The 20,706-nt window shown below is 45.4% G+C and overlaps 1 long non-coding RNA gene across 2 annotated transcripts in view; it reads left to right on the forward strand.

Annotated features, from left to right (window-relative positions):
- LOC132207953 (uncharacterized) overlaps positions 1-20,143 on the forward strand; it is a 166,646-nt gene extending 146,503 nt beyond the window's left edge. For both annotated transcript variants that reach the window (XR_009444035.1, XR_009444036.1), the window contains 5 exons: positions 3,229-3,365; positions 5,094-5,252; positions 11,890-12,158; positions 16,278-16,424; positions 17,609-20,143. This is a non-coding gene — a long non-coding RNA (uncharacterized LOC132207953). The remainder of the gene's footprint in view (positions 1-3,228; positions 3,366-5,093; positions 5,253-11,889; positions 12,159-16,277; positions 16,425-17,608) is intronic.
- Positions 20,144-20,706: the final 563 nt, after the last annotated feature.

Raw genomic sequence — 20,706 nt, forward strand, 5'->3', positions numbered from 1 at the left:
AATTACAGCCAGTGAGCCTTACGTCTGTTGCAGGAAAAGTTTTGGAAAGGGTTATAAGAGATCGGGTTTATAATCATCTCGGAAGCAACAATTTGATTGGAGATAGTCAACATGGATTTGTCAAGGGCAGGTCGTGTCTCACAAACCTCATGGAGATTTTGAGGAGGTGACCAAGCATGTGGATGAGAGAAGGCCAGTTGACGTAGTGCACATGGACTTCAGTAAAGCCTTTGATAAGGTTCCACACGGTAGGCTATTGGAGAAAATACGGAGCCATGTGATTGAGGGAGATTTAGCAGTTTGGATTAGAAACTGGCTTTCGGTAAAAAGGCAACCAGTGGTGTTTGATGGAAAATATTCAGCCTGGAGTCCGGTTACTAGTGGTTTGCCTCAAGGATCTGTTTTTGGCCCACTGCTGTTTGTCATTTTTATAAATGACTTGGATGCAGGCATAGGTGGATGGGTTAGTAAGTTTGCAAATGACACTAAAGTCGGTGGAGTGGTGGACAATGTGGAAGAATGTCGCATGTTGCAGGGAGACTTGGATAAAGTGCAAAATTGGGCGGAAAGGTGGCAAATGGAGTTCAATGTGAGGTGATTCGCTTTGGGAGGAATAATAGGAAGGTACAATACTGGGCCAATGGAAAGATTCTTGGTAGTGCGGATGTGCAGAGGGACCTTGGCGTCCATGTACACAGATCTCTGAAAGTTGCCACCCATGTTGATAGTGCTGTGAAGAAGGCAAAGGGTGTGTTAGACTTTATTGGTAGAGTTCCAGAGCCGTGATGTCATGCTGCAACTGCACAAAACGCTCGTGCGACCTGTTCTGGTCGCTCCATTGCGGGACGAATTCGGAAGCATTGGAAAAGGAGCAGAGGAGATTTACCAGGATGTTGCCTGGTCTGGAGTGAAGGTCTTATGAGAGAAGGCTGAGCGACTCGAGTCTGTCCTCATTGGGGAGAAGAAGGCTAAGAGGGCCTTGAATAGAAACATACAAGACGATCAGAGAAAGATGAGTCAGGGTGGACGGTGAGAGTCTTTTTCCTAGGATGATGATGATGGCTTGTACGAGGGGGCTCAGCTACAAATTGAGTGGTGATGGATTGAAGACAGATGTCAGAGGCAGGTTCTTTACCCAGAGAGTGGTAAGGGTGTGGAATGCCCTGCCTGCCAATGCAGTTAACTCAGCCACATTCAGGGCATTTGAACAGTCCTTGGATAAGCATATAGATGATGATGGGATAGTGTGAGGGAATGGGCTTAGATTAGTTCACAGGTTGGCGCAACATCGAGGGCCGAAGGACCTGTTCTGCACTGTATTTTTCTATGTTCGCAGATGACACTAAAATGAGTGAGAGAGTAAAGTCTGAAGAGGACGATGAAAATCTGCGGAAGGATGCAGAAAGTTTAAGTGAATGGACAAGGGTCTAGCAGATGGAGTCCAATGATGGTAGATGTGAGGGTATCCATTTTGGTAGCAATTATGGAAAAATGGAGTCTTGCTCAAATGGTGAAAAATTGTAGCATGCTGCTCCTAGAGGGAGCTGGGCAGCCTTGTGTCTGAATCAGGTAGTTTGCAGATGCGGCTGGTAATTGAGACAGCAAATGGAATAGTGTCCTTCATTGCGAGAGTGATGCAGTTTAAAAATCGGGAGGGTATGCTACAGTTGTATAGGGTGCTGGTGAGGCTTGGTGTGGAGTAGTTTGTACAGTTTTAGTCTCCTCACTTGAGAAAGGATGTACTGGCACTGGAGGGGGTGCAAAGGAGGTTCACGAGGTTGATTCCAGAATTAAAAATGTTGCTGTTTGGGGAGAGATGGGGTAGACTAGGATTGCAGTCACTGGAATTTAGAAGAATGAGGGGTGATCTAATAGAAACTTTTAAAATTATGAAACAAATGGATCGGAAATTGTTTCCACTGATGGGCGAAATTCCAACTCGGGGGCACAGCCTCAAAATAAGTGTGAACAGATTTAAAACTGAGTTGAGGATGAGCTTCTTCATCCAAAGGGTTGTGAATCTGTGGAATTCTCTGCCCACTGAAACAGTTGAGGTTCCCTTGTTGAATGTTTTGAAAGCCAAAACAGATAGATCTTTGAACAGGAAAGGAATTGAGGGTTATGGTGAATGGGAGGGTAAGTGGAGCTGAGTCCACAAAAAAGATCAGCGGAACGAGCTGGAAGAGACAGATGGCCTACTCCTGTTTTATTTCTTATGTCCGTACGTCCTTAGATTGCCATCCTTGTCATTCCTCCTTCCCTGGAATAGGCCAGTTCTGAACTGAAGAGTAGGTCTTTCAATAACTCCCACGTATCAAATGTTGACTTGTTCAATAAAAGCTCCTCCCAATTAATACTGCTCAGCTCCTACCTAACACTGATGTAATTTTCCCTCCCCCAATTTGGTCCCTTCCCACAAGGCCCTGATTATCCATGGCTGTCTTAAAATGTAAGGAGATGCGATTGCCCATTTAAGAAGCTCCTGGTTCACTGTTTTTCCCAAGTGGGAATCAGCTACAGGCTTTCTTGTTCCACGATGGGGGAGGAAATGGCCTAGTGGTATTATTGCTGGACTGTTAATTCAGAGACTGAGATAACATTCTGGGGACCTGTGTTCAAATCCCAGCACAGCAGATGGTGGAATTTGAATTCAATATGAAAGAAAATCATGAATTAAGAATATAATGATGACCATGAATTCATTGCCAAATGTCAGAAAAACTCACCTGGTTCACTGATGTGCTTTAGGGAAGCAAACTGCCACCCTTACATGATCTGGCCCACATGTGACTGCAGACCCACAGCAATATGATTGACTTTGAACTGTCCCCTGGGCAATTAGGGATGGACAATAAACACTGCGTAGCTAGGGATGTCCTCCTCCCATTAACAAATAAATAAAATTGGATTCTACATCTTCCGATCCAAGATCGTTTCTTGCTCTCATACTAATTTCTTTGCGAACAGTCACTTTCCCTCCTGCCTGTCTTGTTGGAATGTCGTATAGCCCTGCGCACTTAGCTCCAGTGTTGATCTCCTTGTAACCATGTCTTTGTAATAGCTATAAAATCATGCCCGTCAACCTAGAAATGTGCTATTAATTTGTTGATTTTGTTCTGAATACAATGAGCACGCAAGCAAAGAGCCATGAATTTAGCTTTATCACTTGATTTCACCTCTTGACACTATTTACAGCTGTTTTCTGTTTGTACATGCTGTCTTTTCCAGTACCACGCTGAGTATTGTTATCCCGATAGTTCTTTCGTCTCAGTCCGTGTGTATTCCTGGGCGAATGTGCTCGTGTGGTCTCAGGAGTTGCGGAGGTCACGGCTCTGGGACAGCCGTTTCATCGCCCAATGCTGCAGGTAAGAAGAAAAGAAAATCTCTTGCTCTGAGCTCTGCAAACCTGGGCAATGTCAAAAGGGAAACAAGGTCAAAAGAATTTCAACAAGAATCTCAAAATTAACTGCTGAATTCATATCAACATTACGGGGATCGCCCAACTTAGTGGCCACAACATCCCACTTTCTATTCTTCACAAACAATCCAAAGGCTGAAGTATCCGTATCCCTCTTAACTTTTATGGTTTTTGAGCTAATTTCTTGTTTCTAACTTGTGCATATTTGTGGTGCCTTGTGACTTCTTGCATTTCGCAAATGATAAAACTCACTCTCTCACGAGTTCAGGAGAAGCTAGTTTTATAGAATCCCCAGTGTGGAAACAGGCCACTCAGTTCAACAAGCCCACAGCAACCCTCCAAAGAGCATCCCACCTAGACCCATCCCCATTCCCCTACTCTATCCCTGTCAGCCTGCATTTCCCATGGCTAATGTACCTAACCTACACATCCGTGGGCACTGTGGGTAATTCAGCATTGCCAATCCACCTAACCTGCACATCTCTGGACTGTGGGAGGAAACCAGAGCACCCAGCAGAAACCCACACAGACAAGGGGAGAATGTGCAAACTCCACACAGACAGTCATCTGAGGCTGGAATGGAACTCGGGTCCCTGGTGTTGTGAGGTAGCGTTACTAACTATTGAGTCACCGTGTCACCCTGAGTTATCTTGACTCCTTCTGAAACATAGGAAGGTATCCACAAGACAAAGATCCTTTTTAATCAGCTTAATTCGTACCAACTGAGGTGGATCTAGTTGGGTGTGTAAAGAAGGGGAGTCTTTCACGAGGGAACTTAACAATTTGGGAGACTCAGTCACCGAGGGAGCCTGACCCGAAGACTGGTCAAAACAATAATGATTCGATATGAATTAGTTAGAATGCAGCTGTTAACAGTAATCCTCCATCCCTATGTGGGAGCGAGATTTAACATTCAAAATCAAAACTGAAACTCTTGAATAAGGTAGTTCAAAACAGCCAGTTCTCTGATTGAGGTTGTGAACTTGCTCGCCGAGCTGGCTTCTTCTCATTCAGACGTTTCGTCACCATGATCGGTGACATCATCAGTACAGCCTCCAATGAAACGATGTTATTCTACTCTGTCTGGAATTGACACTGTCCAGTCTGTTACCATGAGTACTGTCATTTCCGGTTTTGATCTGTATGGGTTTGTGTGTGGGGGTCCAATTGTATCTGTTTGTTGGTTGCATTATGGGTGGAGAATCACGCCTCTACGCACAGGAATTCCGAGAAGCATGGTTCTGCACCCATTCTCCAGCCTCACATTCTTGGTCTCTTCAGTCTGAATATGATCACTCAACCATATCCTTGATGACAAACAATAGAGTCTTACTTCCCAAAATCTACAAACAGGACTGTCCAGACAGATCCATTTGTTCTAATGATATCATCTTCTGCTGGAGGGATTCCGAAATGTCTGCATTCTTCCTCAACTGAGCATTCCTTGCATTCGTGGTTGACAGAGCTGTCAGCCATGTCCATTGTGCTGCAGGGTTCCCAAGCGGAATATGAGTTGCTGTTCCTGCAACTTTGGGGTGGCATCATTTGTGGCACTGCAGGAGGCCCATGTTCAGTTTGGTTATGACTTTTGAGGAACGGATGGTCCCTTTGAGATTGAAATTGGAGTAAGATTTCAGGATTTTTTTATGTTCTTGTCTTTCTGTTATGCCCCTAGGAAAAAAGCAATGCAAGTGCCGTTAATTTTTTGCATGGCGAGCTGCTGCATACTAACCGGTCTCACACCATTACCAACACCTTGCCCTTGTGAAGGCAGATATGGATAAGGTTCTCAAAGCTGACAGAAGATTGAAACCACTCTAATCCTGTGACGATGGTAAGTTTCCCTTCTTAAAAAAAAAATGCTTGCAGCTGAATTCGCATAATATAGAGCACAGTGGCTCTGGTTAACACCACTGTCTCAATTCCACCCTTTGGTGACTTTCTGTGTGGAGTTTGCACATTCTCCATGTGCCTGCATGGGTTTTCTCCGGGCGCTCGAGTTTGCTCCCACAGTCAAAAGATGTGCAAGGTCGGTGGATTGGCCATGCTAAATTTGCCAAGGTGTTCAGTGATGTGTAGGTTAGGTGAGTTACAGGTGGATGGGTCTGGGTGGGATGCTGTGAGGAGCAGTGTGGACCTGTTGAGCTGACCGACCTGTTTCCACACTGTCAGGGTTCTCTGATTCATGATTCTATGATTTTACTGAGCGCAAAGGTACAATATTGATCGTCATATTTGTCTCACCTCTTTACACATTGACAAGAAAGCTTTCATGTCAGTTTCTATGCATTTGCAACTTGTCTGCTGTCTCTGACAAGGCTGACTATATCTCCTTCTCTAATGCACATCTCCTGTCCCCGAACACTGAGAGGTGACACTTGCTTTTCATTTAGTACAATCAATAAAACAACAGCCTCCATATTACATCCAGCGGCTTCTCTTAACACTCACACACTGTTCTTTTTTTCCTCCAGGTATTGACCACTCATCATTTCTAATTCCTCATCTCATCTCTCTCTCATGCGCTCTCTCTGTCTCTCTCTGTCTCTCTCTGTCTCTCTCTGTCTCTCTCTGTCTCTCTCTGTCTCTCTCTGTCTCTCTGTCTCTGTCTCTCTCTCTCTCTCTGTCTCTCTCTCTCTCTGTCTCTCTCTCTCTCTGTCTCTCTGTCTCTCTGTCTCTCTGTCTCTGTCTCTGTCTCTGTCTCTCTCTCTCTGTCTCTCTCTCAGTCTTTATCTCTCCTCTCCCTGTTCTCCCCCATCACTTCACTCACAGGCACCAACAGAGGTTCACAGTCACACTATGTTGCACATGCATATTCTGTCCCTCATGCACAAACACACTACACACACAAAAAAAAAAGTCAGGAACACAGTCTCTCACGAACACACTCTGTCACATTCTCACTCATTCATACTCCATACCGTCACACAGTCGTACACGGTCTTGCACACATTCTGTGGCACACTTGCATGCACTGTCGCAGGATCTTTTGCCAATGCTCTTCCTCTCAAGTACACACACACTACCACAAATCTCTCCCTCACACACTTAGGTTTGCAAATTCACTTGCTGTCAAGCTCACTCACACTTACAGACACACTCACTCCCTCATGCATGCTGTAACACTCCCTTCTTGTGCGAACTCCCTTTCACACACTCTCAAGCACAGTCACTGGCACACACATCCTGTCATGCGCGCACACACACTTTCATGCACTGTCTTTGCACTCTTGAGCACAATCATATGCTCACCTCTCTCTTGCACGCAGTCAATTTGATTTGAGTCAGAGATAATGGGAGCTGCAGATGCTGGAGAATCCAAGATAATAAAATGTGAGGCTGGATGAACACAGCAGGCCAAGCAGCATCTCTGATGAAGGGTCTTGGCCCGAAACGTCAGCTTTTGTGCTCCTGAGATGCTGCTTGGCCTGCTGTGTTCATCCAGCCTCACATTTTATTATCTTGATTTGAGTCATCATTGTCACATGTGCCCAGGTACAGTGAAAAGTTTTCTTCTGCATGCAGTATAGAGAGGTGATATCATACAAGGCGCATTCGTGAAACGGAACATAGTGACAGCTGCAGAGAAGATGCACAGAGAGCAAGATCAAAATTAGATTTAAGCTTTTCAGTGTCCAATTCAGATGTCCAATAACAGCGGTGAAGAAGCTGTTCTTGAATCTTTTCACGCATGTATACAAACTTTTTTTACATCTTCCCTTCCGAAAAAGGGAGAAGAGAGTGTAATTGTGGGGTGAGAAGGGCCTTTGATTATGTCAGTTTCTTTCCCGAGGCAGCGGGAAGTAGAGGTGGAATCAACGAATGGAAGGCTGGTTTGCATGATGGACTATGCTGTGTTCATGACTCTGCAGTTTCTTGTGGTCTGAGGAAGAGCTGTTGCCAAACCATGCTGTGACATGCATCCAGATAGGATGCTTTCTCTGGTACATGAATGAAAGTTGACCTTGCGGACACTCCAAATTACCTTAGCCTGCTGGGGAAATAGAGACATTTGGTGTGCTTTTTTGCCCATTGCGATGATCTGGGTGGACCAGGAGAGATTGTTGGTGATTGACACTCTCAACTATCTCCACCTCAGCAACATCTCTCTCACTGTCTGATGCAGGCGCTCACACACTCACATTCTGTCACCTATTCTGTCTGTCTGTCTCTCCCTCTCTCCCTCATCGTCCATCTCTCTCTCTCTCTCGCTCTCGCTCTCGCTCTCTCTCTCGCTCTCTCTCTCGCTCTCTCTCTCGCTCTCTCTCTCGCTCTCTCTCTCGCTCTCTCTCTCGCGCGCTCTCTCGCGCTCTCTCGCGCTCTCTCGCGCTCTCTCGCGCTCTCTCGCGCTCTCTCGCGCTCTCTCGCGCTCTCTCGCGCTCTCTCTCTCTCTCTCGCGCTCTCTCTCTCTGTCTCTGTCTCCCTCCCCTACCCCCCCCAACCTCTCTGGCTTTGTCTCTCTCTCTCTCTCTCTTTTTCTCACACACCAACTCATTGCTCAGTATTCCATGGTATCTGAATTGTTGGAAGAATTAACTTAGACTGAGCGTGGATTTTCTCCCAAATTAGTTATGACAAAGCAGAACCAATTCTGCCTGGAAGAAGAAAGGCAGGAGCCATAATAATTAGGGATTGTTTTGCTAGAGGAACCGTGCTGTGATATGCATCCAGATAGGATGCTTTCTGTGGTACATCAATGAAAGTTGCCCTTGTGGGCACACGGAATTGCCTTAGCCTCCTGGGAAGTAGAGACAACGGTGTGCTTTTTTGCTCATTGCGATGATGTGGAATGACCAGTGAACTAATCTAAGCCCATCCCCCTACACGATCCCATTATCATCCATATGCTTATCCAAGGACTGTTGAAATGCCCCTAATGTGGCTGAGCTAACTGCATTGGCAGGCAGAGGGTTCCACATCCTTACCACTCTGAGTAAAGAACCTGCCTCTGATATCTATCTCAAATCTATCATCCCTCACTGTTTAGCTGTGCCCCCTCATACAAGCTGACGTCATCATCCTCGGAAAAAGACCCACACTGTCCACCCTGTCTCATCCACTGATCATCTTGTATGTCTCTATTAAATCCCCTCTGAACCACCTTCTCTCCAATGAGTACAGACCCAAGTCCCTCAGCCTTTCTTCAGAAGACCTTCGCTCCGGACCAGGCAACATCTCCTCTGCACCTTTTCCAATGCTTCCACGTCCTTCCTGTGATGGGGCGACCAGAACTGTACGCAATATTCCAAATGAGACCGCACCAGCTTTTTGGACAGTTGCTCTGGATCTCAATCCCACTGCCAATAAAACCTAAAACACCGCAAGCCTTCTTCACAGCACTATCAACCTGGATGGCAATTTTCAGGGATCGACATAGATGGACACCCTCTGCACAGCAACACTACCAAGAATCTTTCCATTGACCGAATATTCTGCCTTCCTATTATTCATCCCAAAGTGAATCACCTCACATTTATCCGCATTGAACTCCATCTGCCACCTTTCCGCCCAATTCTGCAGTTCATCCAAGTCTACCTGTCACCTGCAACATTCTTCCACATTGTCCACCACTCCACCGACTTGAATGTCATCTGCAAACTTACTAACCGATCTACCAATGCCTCCGTCCGAGTCATTTATAAAAATGACAAACAGCAGTGGTCCCAAAACGGATGCTTGAGACAAATCAGTAGTAACCAGACTCCAGGCTGAATATTTTCTATCAACCACCACTGGTTGCCTCCTTAGCCAAAGCCAGTTTCTAATCCAACCTGCTAAATCTCCCTCAATCCCATGTCACCATGTTTTCTCCATTAGCCTACCATGTGGAACCTTATCGAAGGCTTTACGGAAGTCCATGTCCACCACGTCAACTGCCCGACCCTCATCCACGTGCTTGGTCACCTTCCAAAATTACTCAATGAGGCTTGTGAGACACGACCTGCCCTTGACAAATCCATGTTGACTATCTCCCATCAAATTGGTGCTTGCTCGATGATTATAAATCCTATCTCGTATAATCCTTTCCAAAACTTTTCCTGCAACAGACGGAAGGCTCACTGGGTTTATAATTACCTGGGTCATCTCTACTGCCCTCTTTGAACAAGGGCACAACATTTGCAACCCTCCAGCCTTCTGGTACTAAACCTGTAGACAATGAGGATTCAAAGATCAAGGCCAAAGGCTCCGCCACCTCCTCCGTAGCCTCCCAGAGAATCTGAAAGTTTCGAAGGATGATGCGTTGTATCCGGAGGTTGGTGGGGTGGTACGTTAGGACGAGGGAGACTTTGTTTTGGTTGTTGTTGCGGGGTGGGGTGAGAGGGATTTGTTGCAGGAAATGCTGGAGACACGGTTGAGGGCGTTATCAACCACAGAGCGGGGCAAGTTGTGGTCCTTGAAAAATGAGGACATCTGAGATATACTGGAATAGAATACCTCATCCTGGGAGCGCAGATGCAGAGGCAAAGGAATGGGGAATAGGGGATGAATTGTTGCAGGAATATGGTGGGAGGAGGTGTAATCTTGGTAGCTGTGGGAATTGGTGGAGTTGAAATGGATATTTGTTTCTCAGTGGTTGGAAGTAGAGTGGTCCAGGTAGGAGAGAGAGGTATCAGAGATTGTCCAGGTAAACTTCAAGTTCGGGAGGAAGGTGTTGGTGAAGCGGATGAACTGTTGGAGCCCCTTGTGGGAACACGAGGCGGTGCCGATACAGTCATCAATGTAACGGAGGAAGAGGTGGGGTTGAGGGCCAGTGTAGGTACGGAAGAGGGAGCGTTCCATGTAACCTACAAAGAGGCAGGCATAGCTTGGGCCCATTTGGCTACCCTGGCCACCCCCTTTGTCTGTAGGAAGTGGGAGGAATTGAAAGAGAAACTGTTGAGGGTTGTTCAAGGACCGGAACTTGCCCCTCCTCAGTGGTCAAAAACGCCCTCGACCGTGTCACCCGCGTTTCCCACAACTCATCCCTCACACCCGCACCCCATAATAACTACCAAAACAGTGTCGTCCTCGCCCTCACGTACCACCCCACCAACATCCGGATTCAATGCGTCGTCCTCCGACCCTTCTGCCATCTGCAATCCGACCCCACCACCAAAGACATTTTTCCCACCACCCTTAGGTGACCCCCTTATCCGCTCCACACTCCCCTCTAGCACTCCCTACACCCAGCACTTTTCCCTGCATATCCATAAATGTTGTCATCACAACGTTTAAAATTCACTGGTCCCGATACCCCCCCCCCCCCTCACCCCCATCCCAGGCCCCAGGAAGAATTTCCTCGTCAAACAGATGTTTACCTGCACATCTGCTAATGTGGTAGACTGTATCCACTGTTGCCATTGTGGCCCCCTCTACATCGGGGAAACCAAACAGAGGTTTGGGGACCGCTTCACCTGTGCTCAGTTTGCACTAAAGAACTGCACCTCCCAGTCGCGAACTGTTTCGACTCTCCCTACCAATCCTCAGGTGACATGTCCATCCTGGGCCTCCTGCAGTGCCACAACGATGCCACCTGAAGGTTGCAGGAGCAGCACCTCATATTGCGCTTGGGAACCCTGCACTCCATGGTATCAATGTGGACTTGACAAGCTTCAAAATCACCCCTCGCCCTCCCGCATCCCAAAACCAGCCCACCTATCCCATCCTGCCACCTCAAACCCCACCCCCATTTCCTACCTCCTAACCTCTTCCCGCCCCGGAGACCTGTTCGTCCTCCCCGGACTGGCCTATCCCCTCCCTCCCTCCCCACCTACACTCACCTCTGCTGGCTCCATCCCCACCTCTTTAACTTGTCTGTCTCCTCTCCACCTATCTTCTCCTCTATGCATCTTTGATCCGCCTCCCCCTCTCTCGCTATTTATTTCAGAACTCTCTCCCCCTCCCCCTTTTCTGATGAAAGGTCTCGGCCCAACGTGTCAGCTTTTGTGCTCCTCAGATGCTGCTTGGCCTGCTGTGTTCATCCAGCTGCGCACTTTGTTATCTCTACATCTCTTAACAACCTCATGAGGTGAGTTCCAGAGCGAACTATGCAGGGTAGACTTTGGGTTTATCATTCTAACTTGCCAGTCCTGAAAGATGAAAGTTGGTTTGTGTTGGATGTTTGTCTCATAGCTATGAAAGATATCCTGAAAGGATTTTTCAAATCTTTTGTTGAGAATTGTACCCATTTAGTCACTAATCCTTTTCCTTCTTTAAAGTTTCCATGGTAGTGACAAATTTCAAATATCTGCAGAATTTTATTTGGCTTTGTATTGGTTCTCTGTGATTCTCTGTTAATGGCTCCGCGACCTGCCAGCTAATTACAGAATTTATCATTGATGTGCCTGTACCAAAATCTTTCGTCTTATACTATTTCTCCCAATTTCAGGAGAAAGTCCAGAGAGACCTTTTAAAGGAAAGGGGATTAGAAAGAAAATCTATCGATCAAAATCATGAATAGTTGATAAATTATTTGCATTCCATATTTCCAGAACCTGTCCCGGAAGAGAGAGCCCAGAGAATTGCCAAAGCTGTCCGCAAACAGTCAATAGAAGTGAAGGAAAATTGGGAACAACTGAAAATCCGTGCGAGCAACTGGCAGAAACAGGTGGAAAAGGTGTTGGAGAAACTTCAAGAACTGCAGAAAGTTCTGGATGATCTTGAGGCTCATGTGATAACAGCTGAGGGGGTCCACACTGATTGGCAACCTGTGAGTGACCTGCTTATTGACTCATTGCAGGATCACTTTGATAAAACCACAGTAAGTGCAATTACATTACACTTCACTTATGAACAGATGGAACCACAATGTTGTATCGAGACGATCAGTAATATGAGTACTTCAGTAATATTGATTGAATGGTTGTTAACTTAATTTGCAAATTAAAACTTAGTTGAGCATGCCTTCTGATGATATCACATCATTAATATTAGTATAGTTGAGGATTCTATTAGTCAGTGACATCAGCTGAGTTATCTGCTTGTTGCCATGTTATCAGGGTTCAAGGTAAAGTCTTAGCACGCCATTTGGCGACTCCTTAGAGAGAGACAACTGGTTATGATTTAACCTGAAGATCACCATGCCTCAGGGAAGTAGAGGGGTTGAGGCGAAGACCCTTTGTGGTCAGCTCACTGGTGTGGCAATTGAGCCCTCTCTGCAGGGCATCAGTCTGCATCACAAGCCAACTGAATTTGAATAGAGTTTAGGATTGGAGAGCCATCCATGCAATTTTTTTTTTGAATGAATGTTTCTCACTGGGACTGTCTCACCGGCAAACTTTTTAAAAGCCAGCTCAGCCATACAGGCGAGATCAGTTCCTGATCTCAGCTGAATTTTTTGACCTGGGGTGGGTCAGCGTTAGGAGTTCATTGATTGGAATGAATTCTCATTAAGTTAGCGAGAGGGATACTACACGTGAATAGATCGATGTTTTGAAAAGAGGATGAGATATGAGCCCAAGTTTAATTGATGTGGAAGACCAGCCACAATCATCATCGACAGTGGAGCAAGCTTGAGTGGCCATGCAACATTGTGCTGCCACTATTTGACTTGTTCTGTGGAAAGGAAGGAAAATGGTCCAAGTGTCAAAAATGCCGAAGACCACATCATTCTACAACCTCAAAATTTGATTGTGTTCAGCATATTATCACTCCTGGTACCCCTAAATCCTGGTCTATCATCTCAGCAGCTCGACTCTGCCCAAAAGCTGGTTACTTGTGACATTTTTGAGGGATCTTCCCAAGTCTGAAAATCATTTTTGTTTTTGTACAATCAAAGTTGGCCAGTGTGGAAGGAGGTCGTTTGGCATATCGTAGCTCTTTGAAATAACTCCCCAATTCGTCCCCCTCTGCTTGGCAATGACTTCAACCACTTATAAAATCTCTTTAATGGAGGGAAACTTTGAAGGCGTGTGATTGGAGTGTTAACGATCCCAGAATACAACTGAGCCTTATTAAGTTGTTAGTTCAGATGATCAAGAGCTTGATGAAAGAGGATTGTTTGAAAAAGTGCCTTAAAAGAGGAAATGTACAGAGGCTAAGAGGTGTAGGAAGTTAGCGAGTTTTGAGAGGATTTGTTGCTTGGGTTGAGGTTCTGGATGTGAGTTTGCTCGCTGAAGGTGTAGGAAGTCTCTTCTTGGGTTTGAAGCCGACACAATTCAATGTTTGGCAACTAGTAGTGGGCCGTTTAAAATCAAGAGTGGGCAAGAGGACATAATTAGACGAGTGCAGTTATCCTGAAGTATGGTTGGACTGGTGGAGATTACCAAAATAGCGATAGGCATAGCCAAGTAACGATTTGTAAACAAAAATGAGAATTTAATAAAATTACTGTTAATGGTATCAGTCAGGTGGAAAGTACAGAGAATAGGAATTGGTTCAAGTTGAGACTCTGGCAGTGGAGTTTTAGACGACCTCAAGTGTTCAATGGACAAATGTGGGTCTCCATCAGGGAATGCATTGGAATTGTCAGGTCCAGAAGTGAAGTAGTTCCAGGTGAAGGTTTCACTGCGAATGAGCCGAGACAAGAGACAGGTTGGCAGGATTGAAAAGATGTAAAGAGACAGCTTTAGGGATTGCATGAATGTGTGGTCGGACGTTCATCATGGGATAAACAAGATGCCAAGGTTGTGCTGAGACAAGTGTAATATTACATTGTTGCCAAGGCGGAGTAATGCAATCAGTAGGTCGTGAATAGAGATTGGTGTGGGGACCACAAAGTGGTCTTCCCAGTTTGAAATTGTTATCTCGACATAGTTGCGCAACTTTATGTTCTGTTCAAAAGGCATTACTGACAAGGAAACAGAAGTTAGCCATTTGTTTACTTGTCAATATATCTTGATTTTTCCACCATGTTCTCCAATTATTGACACAAGATGTGCACTGTACGAAGTGAACCGTTCAAACCTTGAAAGGAGATGTTAAAATTGTGGAATATGAAGTTAAATTTATTTTATTGAAAATTTAAATAAATTACATGAAGGTTTGACCAAGACTGCAAGGAATTCAATGGATCACCAGATGAATAAAACAAGCAGTAGTAAGGTGGTATTAGCTGGATGTTCCTGAAGAAAGAGAACGCAGCCAACCTTTCTTCCATCAGCGGGATTAATTGTGTGGTGTCAGACACAGTCGATGAAATCATTCCTTCTGTCTTTACTGTCTGACTAGACTATGGTTGTAATATTTCCTTTTTTAAGCGCTCAAGGTTCGACATACTTCACTTGACATTCTCATTTTATAAATTTTAAGAAGTTGACTTATTGTCAAGTCACGATAGGATTGAAAACACATTCTATAACTGTTTGAAGTCAGAAGTCACATAACACCAGCTTGTCGTCCAACAGGTTCATTTGAAATCACACAAGCTTTTGGAGTGCAGCCCCTTCATCAGGTGCAGTTAGTGAGGTGACCACAGAGAGAGACAGCTTATCAGCAGAGAGATCAAATGATCATAGAATTGGCGTGAGTGGAGTGTCAGATAATAACTCTATGCAGGTACCAAGAGTGTTAGAGGCAAGTAAAGCGTTTATAAAGTCAATGTCAGTGCTGTGTTGTCATGATAATCAGGCAACGCAACAGGAATGTACAAAAGGTGACATCTCAGGTCAGACTCTGACTTGTAGTTTCGAGGCTTGTGTTCAGAATCTGTCTTAGAGTTTTAACCTTTATTTCAAAAGCAAGAATTTATAAGATACCACACTGACTGTAACTACAAGTTGTGTGTTTCTTCAACAAAATATCTGCAAACCAACAAACATCCTGGATGAAGACTTATTATCTGACACTCCACTCACACCAGTTGTATGATGTTTTGATCTGTCTGCTTATCAATTGTGTGTCTGTGTGTTTTCCTCCCTGACCGCACCTGATGAAGGGACTGCACTCCCAAAGCTTGTGTGATTTCAAATAAACCTGTCAGATTATAACCTGATGTCATGTGACTTCTGACTTTGTCTATCCTAGTCCAACACCAGCACCTCCACATTATAACTGTTTGGAACCAAGTCAGTGCAACAGGTACATATCGAACATTTGACTTCAGAAGAATGCCGAGTGCTGAAAAGTTCATTAATAACAAAGGATTTCTTCATTCTGCCATCTATCGTAACATGCTGCGTCTCACAGTCACAATGAAAGGATGGCCACTTGAATTTAGCAGGGCCAAGAACAGTTATGGACATTTTTAGCATGGGAGGAGGCCATTCAACTTATTTTAACTGTCCCAGCTCTCTCCCAGCGCAACAAAATTAATCCTTCTCTCGAACTCATTCCACATATTTCACAGAATTGAAATATATAGGTACATACTTAAGAGATTTTAACATCAAGTGAGCAGTTCTCGCACTTCACCTTGTCACTAAAAATGGAAAACGTGACTTACAAGGAGTGGGTCTTTATTTTGTTCTGTTTTGATGATGAAGCAGATGCAAGTCCAAGTGCTGGAACTGGCGTCTTGAACTTAGCAACTGTTCAATGTGTATAAAATGAATTCTGTGCACATCTACTAAAAGCAGTTTTATGGAAGGAAAAGGCACCAAAGAAGATTTGGTGTATTGTGCTTGATGCTATTATACTCCAACCTGTGAAAACAGAACTCTACAACTGTGAGTGTTGAGTTCTGAGAGGGTGCTATCTTGTTTGAATGTACATTGCTAAGCCTAGGCCTATTTTCCCAACAGCAAAATTGGTAATCCAGCAAGAAATGGATATTTCTCACATTTGTTGGCTGTAAGTGTCTGTTTAAAGTTTGAGTACAGTTTCCTTATATACAGGTGCTTAACCTGCTTTTACAGTTGGAACATTTGTTGTGCCAATGAAAATTTTTTGAATGGTTTCACCTCCAATTTTCCTCTTTATACATATTTGGTATTTTTTTCAGGGTCAGGACTATCTTCAAAATCTGAGATTGGGTTTTGAAAGACAGCAGCCTTTGTTTTGGAGAGATAATGGGAACTGCAGATGCTGGAGAATGCGAGATAACAACGTGTGGAGCTGGATGAAGACAGCAGGCCAAGCAGCATCTGAGGTGCACAAAAGCTGACGTTTCGGGCCGAGAACCTTCTTCAGAAAATGGGGAGGGGGTGCGGGTTCTGAAATAAATAGGGAGAGAGGGGGAGGCGGATGGAAGATGGATGGAGGAGAAGATAGGTGGAGAGGAGAGTATGGGTAGGGAGGCAGGGAGGGGATAGGTCAGTCTGGGGAGGCCGGACAGGTCAAGGGAGCGGGATGAGGGGAAATAGGGGTGCGGTATGAGGTGGGAGGGGTGATGGGTGAGAGGAAGAATAGGTTAGGGAGGCGGGGACGAGCTGGGCTGGTTTTGGGATGCAGTGGCAGGACAGGAGATTTGGAAGCTTGTGAAATCCACACTGATAGCATTGGGCTGCAGGGTTCCCAAGCAGAATATGATTTGCTGTTCCTGCAACCTTGGGGTGGCGTCATTATGGCACTGCAGGAGGCCCAGGTTGGACATGTCCTCTCGGGAATGGGAGGGGGAGTTGAAATGGTTAGTGACTGGGAGGTGCAGTTGTTTCTTGCAAAGTGAGCGTAGGTGTTCTGAAAAGCGGTCCCCAAGCCTCTGCATCGTTTCCCCAATGTAGAGGAAGCCACAACGGGGACAGCGGATGTTTTGGATATTTCTTAAGCATTGATTTTCATTCAGAGTTGGTTGGATTTTGCTGAAGCAATAGACATAACTCACTATGACGTAGACAATGTCAGAGTTAATGTTTCGCGTCCTGTGACCCTTCCTCAGATCTCACTCTTCACTGATGCTGCCAGACCTGCTGAGCTTTTCCAGCAAGTTCTGCTTTTGTTGCTGATTTACAGTGCCCACAGTTCTTTTGTTTTTTACGACACAGACAAAACTTGATCTCTGCAGGAAGCATGATGCTGCATTCTCCAACTTTCCTGCCTTTTTGTAATATAATATTGTCTTTTTAGGACAGAAGTGGCTTTTTTTGTTTGTTTTAACTTCCGCACATACTTTCTATGCAGGTTAAAAGTCTACACCTTTTCAGTTCTCTGCTGCATAATGAAGACTTGGAACAATTTTTTTTTATAAAGTAGAAAATCAGTGTGGTTTGTTTTCCAAAATGTGATTTGTAAGTGCAACACTTAACAGTGTGTTCATCAAACTATTGTTTCCTTTGATCTTTGTGTTGCAGAAATTTCTAGAATCATTTCATATGTATTTTTCTTGATATATTTTAGCAGCTTTCCTGGAGCAAGTCTGTTTTCCTTCGGATGAGACGACTTTCAGACATACTCCCTTTATTATGAGATTTAATTGCGGTAAAATGAGGAGGATTTTTATTCACTGAGACACACATGACTAAATGTTGAAAGCATTGGAAAAAGCGTTCTGTTCGGACTGTCATGTTATCTGGTGTTTGTACCAGGCTTTCCGATGAAATGCAAGTGATTAAGGATGCTACTGATGCCACATGTTATTACAAGAGGAAATGAACATACAAGTAAGGATTTTATGCCACATTTATACATAGCATGGGCCATGCAGCATGGATGCAGTGACTGAGTGAAATGGGATGCAGTGACTGAGTGAAATGGGATGCAGTGACTGAGTGAAATGGGACGCAGTGACTGAGTGAAATGGGACGCAGTGACTGAGTGAAATGGGACGCAGTGACTGAGTGAAATGGGACGCAGTGACTGAGTGAAATGGGACGCAGTGACTGAGTGAAATGGGACGCAGTGACTGAGTGAAATGGGACGCAGTGACTGAGTGAAATGGGACGCAGTGACTGAGTGAAATGGGACGCAGTGACTGAGTGAAATGCTCACAGCGAATTGCCCCCTCCATCCTGACCCGCTCACAGCGACTTGCCCCTGCAGTCCTGTCCCAATCACAAGGACTTGCCCTCTCCGTCCTTACCCGCTCACAGTGACTTGCCCCTGCAGTCCTGACCCCCTCACAGTGACCTGCCCCCTCACTCCTGACCCGCTCTACATTGAGGAAACCAAGCAGAGGCTTGGGGACCGCTTTGCAGAACACCTCCACTCGGTTCGCAACAAACAACTGCACTTCCCAGTCGCGAACCATTTTAACTCCCCCTCCCATTCCTTAGACGACATGTCCATCATGGGCCTCCTGCAGTGCCACAATAATGCCACCCGAAGGTTGCAAGAACAGCAACTCATAATCCGCTTGGGGACCCTGCAACCCAATGGTATCCATGTGGACTTCACCAGCTTCAAAATCTCCCCTTCCCCAACTGCATCCCAAAACCAGCCCAGTTCTTCCCCTCCCCCTACTGCATCACAAAACCAGCCCAGCTGTTCCCTTCCCCCGACTGCATCCCAAAACCAGCCCAGCCTGTCTCCACCTCCCTAACATGTTGTTCCTCTCACCCATCCCTTCCTCCCACCTCAAGCCACACCTCATCCTGCCTCCTTGACCTGTCTGTCTTCCCTGGACTGACCTATGCCCTCCCTACCTCCTCACCTGTACTCTCCTCTCTACCTATCTTGTTTTCTCTCCATCTTCGGTCCGCACCACCCCCCTCCCTATTTATTCCAGTTCCCTCTCCCATCCCCCTCTCTGATGAAGGGTCTAGGCCCGAAATGTCAGCTTTTGTGCTCCTGAGATGCTGCTTGGCCTGCTGTGTTCATCCAGCTCCACACTTTATGTTGGATTCTCCAGCATCTGCAGTTCCCATTATCAGTGGCATTTTCCTCTTCATCGAAGTTTGTGCAAAAGCAACACGATATGGGGCGGCACGGTGGCTCAGCGGTTAGCACTGCAGCCTCACAGCACTGGGGACCCAGGTTCAATTCCAGCCTCAGACAACTGTCTGTGTGGAATTTGCACCTTGTCCCTGTGTCTGCGTGGGTTTCCACCAGGTGCTCCGGTCTCCTCCCACAGTCCAAAGATGTGCACGCTAGGTGGATTGGCAATGCTAAATTGCCCGTAGTGTTCAGGGGCGTGGGTCTGGGTGGGATGCTCCAAGGTTTGGTGTGCACTTGTTGGGCCAAAGGGCCTGTATCCACACTAGGGAATCTAAACAAACCTGTTCCCACATCTCCATGTTATAACCCTGCTGATCACTGCACACAGAGATGTTTGATAACAAAAGGATAACAATAATATTCAAACCTAGTGCTGGAGATGTATTTTAAATACACGGAGGCCAGTGTCGATCTCCAATTCAACTTTTATTTACAAATGAACTGTCTTCAACTTTAGCACTGCCTCATTCAGAGATAGTTGACAGGGTGTCAGCATCTCTGATGCTCACACCTCTTATCTGTCAGCCAGGGCTCCCTGATTTGGGCTGTTAATATGGAACAATCAGGCAACTCATATTCTGTGAGGTTCAACTGGCCGACCTGGTCACAAACCAGTGCGGTGTGTTCATCGAAAATCAAACGTACTAGAAAGATACCATTCCATACCAGTGTAAAGGAAGGCATGAGGCTAAACTGGGGAGGGAAGGGAACTGCTTATTGGGGGTGGCCCAGAGAGTAAAAGAAAATCGAATGGGAAGAAGACCATTTGAGACTGAGGGAGAGAGATGTAATTGCCTGAATGAGGCATTCCAATTGCGAAATGGATTTTAGTGTGTACACCATGTTCAGTTTCCCCGATCTTAATCTGTACTCCTCTTTAAATCATTAGTATCTGAAATTTCTGTATCATTTCCAAATGTTCTGTCTCTAATGTTATGCTGTTGGAGTTGGTTGAACTGCAGAGATATTATTTATTTGCACAAATGTGTTCAGTTGCATGCTATTTATGTATTATTCTTCCTGATTCTATTGTACGCATACAAATTAAAGTTAGTTCCACTTTTGAACAACAAACTGCTTTTAGATGTCTGATGTATCTCATTTGCCTGCCACTTACTCTTGTTGATGAGTTGTGTTTCTGTTTGGTGAAGAAATATGAATGAGCTGGAGCACTAATGGCAATGCCCAATGTGGTGATCTTCCAACATTGCAGCTGGAAGGTGGGGCAGGAAGGGGGATGGGTTTCACAAGAACTATCACAGAGGGAAATGCAGAGACAGGTGATGTATGTGGCAGCACCGAGACAGTGAGGAGAATGAAATGCAATGAAAGGGGAATCTGGCTGTAGTCTCAAAGGCACGGGCTGAATGGAAGAGGACAGAAAGGATTCACTCAGAGGAAGAGAAGATCAGACTAGACTGACTGTGAAACAGGCAGTAATCATTGGCAAGTTACTGATAGGAGGGTGAATCAATCGGGCTCACTTTAAGACTGTTTACAGTTACCATATAGTTTGTGGGAGATGTGTAGATCAGGCCAGGCTCATAGAGAAACGCTTCCCA

This window comes from Stegostoma tigrinum, unplaced genomic scaffold (assembly GCF_030684315.1).
Source record: "Stegostoma tigrinum isolate sSteTig4 unplaced genomic scaffold, sSteTig4.hap1 scaffold_230, whole genome shotgun sequence".
Classification (NCBI taxonomy): domain Eukaryota; kingdom Metazoa; phylum Chordata; class Chondrichthyes; order Orectolobiformes; family Stegostomatidae; genus Stegostoma; species Stegostoma tigrinum.